General features: G+C 48.0%; 1 long non-coding RNA gene across 2 annotated transcripts; it reads left to right on the top strand.

Annotated features, from left to right (window-relative positions):
• Positions 1-1,104: 1,104 nt before the first annotated feature.
• Positions 1,105-6,764, top strand: LOC147225417 (uncharacterized). 2 transcript variants are annotated; one of them, XR_015107365.1, is made up of 3 exons: positions 1,105-1,160; positions 4,414-4,626; positions 4,739-6,764. It is a non-coding gene; the product is annotated as an uncharacterized LOC147225417 (long non-coding RNA). The 2 variants fall into 2 exon arrangements; XR_015107366.1 differs by lacking the exon at positions 1,105-1,160 and adding an exon at positions 3,742-3,815.
• Positions 6,765-9,468: the final 2,704 nt, after the last annotated feature.

The raw sequence follows: 9,468 nt of genomic DNA on the forward strand, positions 1-9,468 counted from the left end.
ACCTGACGGATCATCTGTTTATTTACTTCATTAATGTGGGTATTTCCATGTTTGGCATCTACTTTAAACCATCATATATTAGGAGCAGGTGCTGGTAGATGATAGATGATAATAACAGTACTGATAATAACTAACAATCATAAGATGGAGGTCCCTGGTTCGGCCTTTCTGTGCAGAGTCTCCATGGGTTTGCTCCTGCAGACCAAAAACATGCAGGAAGTTCTTTCTTCTAGTTTGCCCAGATATGCGACGAACAGGGCAAACGGTTGTTTGTCGTGTGAATCATCTGTTGCGATGAAGCCATTTAAGTAGGACCTTTGCTATTTTCCTGTAAATGCACTCCGAGACCCTCCGGGCGTCTAATTGTTGTCTCTCTTCAAATAAACCCTCTGGTGACATTTGTTTGCCGGGACGTTTTTGTGAGGGAGACCTCGCTGACTCACCTGATGAGAATCAACAACTTCATTCTTTGTTTGTGGTTTCAAATGGTCATCAAGCCTGTTCCCTCACACACTGGACTATCTATCTATCTATCTATCTATCTATCTATCTATAGATAGATAGATAGATAGATAGATAGATAGATTTTATTTCATTATTTTTATTTTTTAATAGAATTAGCCAGCCGGTTGCTCTCGGACTTCAGGCCGGAACCAAAGATGTCCCCACTCTGTTTCCCCCCGGTCGTATTTCCGCGTCGGACTTGTAGTTTTTTTTATTTTCCACGCGTGGCGGCGGGCGTTTGCGCCGAAAGCAGCGTTTCGAAACACACTCTGTTCCAGGGAGCCGCTATTACGTCGTGTTTTCGCCACTCGGGCCAAAGGTTCGCTCCGGAGAGTCACCGGGTTCACGAGTGGGCGAGGCTCCACGCAGAGCTCGGCGGTGGGCGGCACGAAAGCCCCGAAACGTGAGACGTCCCTCCGCTTTCTCCCCCCGCGAAAGGCGGGGACGCACATCGCTTATCCTCGAATGACCCCGGTGCAGAAGCGAGAACATCCCGTCCGTGGGTTATTAATAGCGCCGCTTGCGTCACCGTGCCCGCGGCGCCGCGCTCGGACACGCGAAGGAGCCTCGGGGGCGCGCACACACACCGGAAATAAGGGGGGGGGAAGAAGCGGTCGTCGTTTCTGCACTTCGGAGTGTCACACGCGTGGGTGTGGGTGAGTTCACGCTGCGTGGGCGCGGCCACGCTGCGTTCTGGCTGCACTGCAGTCTCTCTTTCTTGCAGATTCTGCAGCGGGTGGAGGTGGAGGTGGACAGTCAGCCATATGTTGGCCCTGAGATGCAGCTTGGAAGGAAGGGGAAGGAGGTGTGGGTGGCGTAGAAGGAGGGAAGGAGTGGAAGATGTGAAGATGTGAAGATGTGAAGATGTGAAGATGGGCCGCCGCTCCCTGGGAGTCTCCTGCCTGCAGAGCCGTTGGCCAGCGAGAGCGTGAGCACTGACATGGCAGTGTTGTATGTAGGTCAGCGGGAGTAAAAGTCGCCCCACATGCGCTCCCCTGCAGCCGACGCTCCTCCGAGAGATGATGTGCGCAAACCAGCTGGCCTGGATCTGAGTTTTACACCTGGACGTTTTTATGATCCGTTTATCTCCGCGACTTGACGGTGCCGCGACTGCGTCGGCTCCGTCGAGGCCCTCAAGCGAGCGGCTCGGTGTCAGGATGTCAGGATGTCAGGATGTCAGGATGACCGGACGGCGAACGCGTTTCACGTCACGCCTCCTCGCCTGATCCGTGCAGGGCGGGTTTTTTTTTGAGCTGTAGTTGCCGAAAGAAGCGTTAATTCTTTATCTATACGTCATCCAGGTCAAATTGAAATCTTGTGGTGGCAACTGGGCTTGAATTTCTTCTCTTGAAGACGTTCTTCTGAACTGAAAAAGTCTCTGAGATGTTTCCACAGCGGCGGTGGCCACACTTGTTCGGCACGCGAGCTACTTAGAAAATGTCCAGTGATGCACCCGTTATAAAGTGCAAAATACATTTTTTTCTCAATATATATAGAATTCTTTATCTGTACAATATACGCTGGTGCACCTTGCATGGCCGCACAATACAACTCCAGGTTTTTTGTCGCCACCTTTACTCGATGACTTGCTGCGAACGGAATCGGCCGGGGAGGTTTGGTCCGAAGCAGGCACCGCTCGCCGGCCTGGAGCTTCCAAATGCTCCCCGTCATGCTGGAACAGCATTGGGGTTTGGTGATATTCATGTGAGAAGAACATAAAATTTGAAAATGACAGTTAAAATAAAGTCCTGCTCCCTCCCATGACAGTCAGTCATTTAGCAGACGCTTTTATCCAAAGCGACTTACAGATATTGCAATTCAACAATACCAATATCTGAACTGCACAAAATGATATTTTGGGGTCCTTTATTTCCCGAAATATAAAAAAATAAACACTAACAACACTTTACATGATGTGTACAAAGGAAACGAGGAGACAAGAAAAAAAATCAGGAACATGCGGCGGCATATAGACAGTATTTCACCATCCGCAAGCTTATCCAAATGAAACAGACAAAAAGTGGCTTTTATAGTAAATAATGTCACATTTTACCACAAAGTCTTCATATTTTATCTCTAAATCCACCGACAGGATGATTAAACAGTCTCACCGCCTCCGTCCGTGGCTAACGTCTGAACTTCCTGACGTCTTTACTGGAACCTGGCGGTGAACCGCCGTCACGCCGTGACGACGCCGTCACGCCGTGGCTCATTGGCCCCCTGCTGTCCGACATGGAAGCGTGCGGCGGGCTCTTGTGCTAATTTACCACCCGGCCACGTACGTTTAAAAGGACCAAATCGGAAGATAACCAGGTAACTGGCTAGCTTGCTCGAGTGTTTTGCTCGGAGCGGCCGCCCCGCGCGTCGATCAAGTGATAAATATCCTGGTGAGGAAGGATCTGTTGCTTTCATAGCACGCCATCGACCCACGCCGCCTCTGTGAGGCGGGCGGAGAAGCCGGGGCGTCGGGTCGCGGACGAAACCCCCGCGCGCTTTCGGAGGAAACATGGGAAAGGCCTGTCGGAATAGAACCGGGACCTTCCGTCTGCCGGGCGGCGCCGCCGACTGACCGCCGCGTACCGTTCAGAAACACACACCATTTTATGAGCTAACGTTTCCGCAGCTGGGAATTCTTATAATACCCAAGTGTTTGTTTGCGTCGGTGAGCTTAACGTGATGAGTGAGCGCAAAGCAGCCGCTTCTGGATTGTAAATCCACATACCGGGGGGGTCGGAGGGGGTTCCCGCTCGACCTCCTCCCCCTCCTCGCCGTCTTCCCCCGAGTGTCAGCAAAGCGCCCGGAGCGCTGTCGCTCGCGGCGATTTTGAAAACCTCAGCAGAAACGCCCAGACGGAGAGGCTTTGGCTTCTTTCATAAGCAGCTCAAGTCGGGACGGACAGACAGACTCTGGGATCCTCAAAGGAAGTGAAATAATATTTTCTGCCTCTGCATGAAAGCCAGTTGAGGCAAAACCGTCTAAATCAGATTAACCCCCCCCCCCACGCCCACACACACACACACACACACACACACACACCCCTCTGATTCAATATCGGGTGGCCTTATTCGCTTGAATTAATTTGCATCGGTGGACTTGCATCGGCGAACCCCGGCGGACCCGATACGTCCGGACCCGGGGACGACGGTTCTGCCGCGGTAAAGGTTTGCCCCCCCCTTCCGGTCCCATCCGATTACCCTCCTGCCGTTTGCCGCGTCCCCCCGCCGCCATCTGTGTTTCAGATCATCCGGGGCCGGTCTAATTACGGGCCCGGAGATAATGACGACGCTGCAGCGCTCAGCGGGATTAGACAGGTACTCCTGCAGCCGCTTCCACTCGGGGCTTTTATGGTCCGTGACGGCCTTTTACGAGCGGCGAGGAGCCTCGCGCCGCTTGAAGGGAGCCGTCCGAGTCCGGTGGCCCCGCCAGTCCGAGCCGCGAGGGACCGGGCTCCTTTTCCTTCTTGACTTCTGTCAGAACGGGGGGATTTTTCGGTTTTCGTCGCTCGTCTGAGTTTCGGCTCGACGCCCGGAAATAATTTATGAGTGAAATAAGTCGCGTTAAGAATACGGTCGATGATTCAGGGGGTCCCGGGGTCCGGGATCGCCGTCGCTCGGCCCCCGTTCCGCTTCCGGTGCGAGTCCTGGAACAGGTTTTGATCCGAGCCGAGGCAACATTTTTATTTTGTACTTTCCCATGTATTTTATGTCATATTCTTTCATTTGTCTTCATTCATATCTTTTATTTAGACTCTTTATTTAGACTCATTTCACGCTTCATTCGTCTTCTTTTATGCTTCCAAAGGAATTTGTTTCTTTTTTTCATTTCATACTTTTTAGTGTTGCTTTTTCATTTTTTTTTATTGTATACATTTTAAATGAGTTAATCTTTAGATTCATTTTACTGTTCAAGATGGAGGTGAGGGCGGCAACGAGAGCTGAGCGGTAGCATGTCGAGGTCCCAGCCGGAGGTGGAGAAGGAGGACGAGAGGAGGTTGATGGATGGAGACAAACCAGTTGGTTTGAAAGCAGGGATGCTCGGGATCAGGAGGCTGCCGATTGGCTGATCGACTCCCCGGGGAGGAAGCTCAGAGGAGAAGATGAAGGATCGATCCGAGCGAGCACGGTTAGCTCCGACCGATGTTCGGGAGAACTTTAAAGACGAGAGGGATAAGAGCTCTTTCTTCATTAGATTGTTTTAATCTTCTTCTACTTCTCCTTTGGTCTTTTCCCTTCAGGGTCTCCATGGCGAGTCAGCCTTCTCCATCTCACCCTGTTCTCTGGATCCTCCTCTCTCACACCACCTACCTTCATATCCTCTCTCACCACGTCCATCCATCTTCTCTCTGGTCTTCCTCTAGACCTCCAATTCCAGCATCCGTCTACCAATATCTTCCCTCTCCCTCCTCTGTCCATGACCCGACCATCTCCGTCTGGCTTCTCTGACCTTCTCTCCAAAACATCTAACATGCGTCGTCCCTCTGATGGACTCCTTCCTGATCCTCTCCATCCTGGTCGCTCCCAAAGAGAACCTCAACATCTTCATCTCTGCCACCTCCAGCTCTGCCTCCTATCTTCAGGTCGTTGTCGGTGTTTGTAGATCATCTCACCACCGTCTCCTCCACCTTTCCTTTCCTTCTGGCTGATGTTCTTCTATCTCTTGGTGCCCCTGACACTTTTCTCCACCCATTCCAACCTGCTTGGGCCGTCTCTTCACCTCTTCTCCACGCTCTCCTACGCTCTGGACTGTTGAACCCGAACACCTGAAATCCTCCAGCTTCTTGATCTCCAACAAGCCTCACCGTTCCACCTGAGTTCTTCTCATTCACACACATATATTCTGTCTTGCTGCGACTAAATCAGATCATTTTAGTAATCTTGCTGAATGATCACAGTTATTTAATATAAATGAAAGTGATGTGTTTTCCAGAAATGTGTAGGTCGAATGTCAGTGATGCACGCTGGCTGGGGTGTGGAGACCGTCTGCACCTGCTCACGCCAGCGGCCTCGGACAAACGTGAAAGCTCGTCTTTGAGCAGGACACCGGGATTTCTGTGAAAATTGCTATGACTGCATCCTCATTCATCCAGAATGAGGATGAAAAGTTATTACCAAAGCACCCCCTTTTATTGTTGTGTTTAACATAGTGGCCTGCAGGGCGGCGCTAATGCTATCATCTGTCACGCCGGTGTGTCTTTAACTAGGTTAACCTACTAGTTCATCATTCTGTTACACATCATTTGGAGCAGACGTGCACAACGCAAGGCCGACTGGGGTCGACGCATCGTTTTATGTGGCGTCTGAAAAGGTCTGAGTGTCTTGAAATAAATAAGTCAAACGTGCGCATTAACCAGAAACTACATTTCTCAGGTTCCTGCCGTTGGATCGCAGTAAATCCACATCGATGCCGTTTCCAACAAGCGGAACTGAGAAATACAAAGGATCCCTAAATGTGCAGGAAGAGAAGAGTGGATGCAGATGGAAGGCTGTGTCAAGGAAGGTGGAAGCCCATATGTGACAGTTGGATCTCAGAATCCAACCGATCTTCTGGTTGTGAGGCGGAAGCAAAGCCTGAACCGTTTATTCCTGGAGTAAACATACTAGTAGTGGTGGCTGTTGGCTGGCAGCTGCTGACGGCCGCTCGTGGCGATTCATCGAGCGGTCAGATGTGGCGCTTCTCATCCATCTGCGCCGCTGGGATGTTTCACTTCCCGGAGCCTGTGGTTTTTTACGTAACGGCGTGTTTTCATGCGCGCCGCATTCGTAGAAGCGTCCCTCTCCGCGGCATCAGCGCCGCCCCGCCGGAAGTATCGACGGTTTTTGGAAGCCATCGCTCGGTGATCCCGCCCGCAGCCGCTCGCCGGACCGAGAGGCCGTCAAACGGGGATCGATTGTTTCGCGTCCCCGACTGCAAAAAGAGCAAAAACCCCAGACAACCGCATCACGCGCTTTTGGTTCCTGGTGCGAAAAGTGTCGATCGGCACTTCCGAGGTCCGTCTCGCCGTCTGAGGTCCCGCGGCTCCGACAAACCCGTGACTTCAACACCCTCGGGGTTCGAGAGCAGAGCCTCCGTCTGGTTATTTGTCCGATAAAGTTGAGGGTGGAAGTTTCTGCAGCTGAGAGCGAGACCCCCCCGGTGGGAGAGCTCTCCTCCAGGGCTCCCCGGGTCGGCTTTATGGGCTTTCCGCTTCCACGGCGAAGACACAAACAGAGGGTTTTCATAAAACTCCTCCGATCAAAGAGAGGATTCACTGTTGCTCTGAGTATGACAAATGTGAGATGGAGTCGGTGTCCGGCGGGCGGGGGGGGGGGGGTGACTTCCTGCGGGTCAAGAGTGCTACCGTTTTACGGCCCCGCCGCGACAGATGGATTCCCTGTTAGCCTTCCTGAAGGCCCCCCGGCTTCCGAGTGAAGCCTCGCGGCGGCACGGAATAGAGATATGAAACCATTTGGCCGCTCCGAGCGGGACATCGGTGGAATGCGCCCCCCTGCCCCTCCCGCCCCGCCCGCCCCTCCTGCCCCTCCTGCCCCTCCTGCCCCTCCGCCCCCCCGCGGGACTTCGTTCCAGGAACTTTTTAACAAGCGGTATGCAAAGTGCTAGCGCGCAGCTGGTTGTGCACATGCCCGCTCTGGTGTTTATCACGGGGGGGAACCGCTCGCTCCACGACGCCCCTCCACTTCCCTTTAATAATCCATTTGTGCTGACAGCAGAGAGAGACGGCTCCGCTTTTAGCTCCCAGCTATCTCACCACGGGGAACAGGACAACACATCCCGGCTACTGTTCGCCGTCAACTCGGCATATCCAAAAGAGCATTTTTGCACATCTGCGAACCATTTCTTACCGTTCTTTTCACCCGCCTGTGAAATACAAGTCAATTCTCTTGTGTTATTTTATTTCTTTCCCCTCTTGGCACAGACGAGCGTCCAAGAGGTGCATTGTGGTGCATCGTCGGAGGCCTCGCAACCTCTCCTGAGTTTCCCGCCTAGACTCCGGCGGCCAGATTGTCTCTTTAACCCAACGATGATAAAAACAAAAAAAGGAGAATCCCGACGCTCATCCCCGACACACGTGTCACCCACATGACCTGCTCTAGTTAAAGTGGAGTTTTTAGCGGGAGGTTCTGCGCTGATTGTTTAACTGCGAGCTTGGAATGTAGTTTCCCGGAATCAGCTTTCAACTTCCTGTGCATCTGCGGAGGCCGAAAAAAAAAAAAGGAATCCAACCTAAACATCAAAACAAGATGTGTTTTTGATATCGTGACGGCGGCTGTAACAATACGGCTCGTGAACTCGACGAGGACAGAATAGAGTTTTAATTCACTCCTTGTACGGCGTGTTACAGCTCCAAAAGTATTTCTTTGCGCTTGTTTAGCTGCAAAATCCGAGCGGAACAGGCCGGCGACCCGGCGCTCGGCGTCCCTCGGTCGCCGAGCGCCGGGTTTACGTCCGGGTTCGTATTTCCCATGTTTTGTTTCTAACGGCCACGAGACAGTTATTCCAGGTGAGATGGGACGGTGAATGTCCGAGCCCGGCTCACGGTAAGTGGAACAAACCCGTCAGACTGAAGGCCTCCTCAAAAAAAAACCTGTGACTAAGATATATTTATCTTTATGTTTAGTTATTGCTTCAATCATTTTTTATATTTTATTTGAAAATATATGTATGTATACATTAATTTACTGATCACTTATCAAAATGTCTTTCGTTGAAAAATTGGTAACTGCTTTGTGTTTTTATTTGTCTATTTTCATGTGTTTTTTTAAGCTTTTGGTTTCAGATGAGCATAATTAAAGGTTTCCCTCAACGACACACATGTTTTTACTTGCGTCTATTTATTTCTGTTTGTGTGAATTCAATTATGTGTTAGTTTTTAGCGAGTTGTTCAAGTGTATTCAATTTATTTTACTTGAACTTTATTTATTTATTTATTCATTTTATAAATTTAGATTTATCTTGAATCCTTTCATTGTTTTAACTTTTTATACTTGTTTAATTTATTTTATTCTACCTTAAATCGATCTAATTTTACTTATGTATTATTCATTTTATTTTATTTTATTTATTTAGTGTTTTACTTTTTAATGTATTTATCTATCTTGACCATTCTAAATTGATTTATTCTTTTATTTTTTGAGGGTGTTTTTATCCACTTGCTTGTCCATCTATGTACGTGTGTATTTTCTTATGTTAAATTATTTGTTGAATCATTTATTCATCAATTTAAATCACTTTAAAACCTTTTTTTTGGATATACTAGGTCTTCTATATCAACATACACACCTTCATTCTTTTATTAATGTACTTAAGTACGTATGTAAATTTGATGTGATTTGTTTGTTTATTTATACATTCTATATATTCCACGGTTGCACAAAAACACATTTATTTTCACTCTTTGTTTATATTCCTCATATGTAGGAATATATCCATGCATTTAATATTATTATAGTTATCATTACTATTGCTATTCATTGTTATGTAGCCATTTTGTTTGTATGTATTTAAGTCAGTGCATATGTATGTGTGGATGCTTTTTTTGGTCATTTTGTTACATTCCAGGTTTACTTTTTAATTTAATAACTTAATGGATCTTTCCTCCATTCATTGTTTTAAATGTTTTGAACTCGTTTTATTTGGTTTTTTGAATATATTTTTAAACTATATCTACTTGTTTTATCTATCTATTATGTTTTTATTTTTTGAATTTATTATTTCTATATTCAAATGCACTTTATTTTATCCTTTACAGTGCATCTATTTACCTTAAACTTTTTGAAATATATTTTTAGCATTTTCCGCTCATTTTTTACATTCTAAGTTTATTTATTGATTTAATAACTTAACTGATCTTAAATCCATTCATTGTTTCACATGTTTTACACTGGTTTTATTTGATTGGATATATTTTTTTATGTTTCTACTTGTTCTATGTATTTCTTATTTTTTATTTTTGGAATTCATGTTTTA

The sequence above is a fragment of the Fistularia commersonii genome, chromosome 17, assembly GCF_037954325.1.
Source record: "Fistularia commersonii isolate RoL2024-O1a breed Wild chromosome 17, RoL_Fcom_v1.0, whole genome shotgun sequence".
NCBI classification, from domain to species: domain Eukaryota; kingdom Metazoa; phylum Chordata; class Actinopteri; order Syngnathiformes; family Fistulariidae; genus Fistularia; species Fistularia commersonii.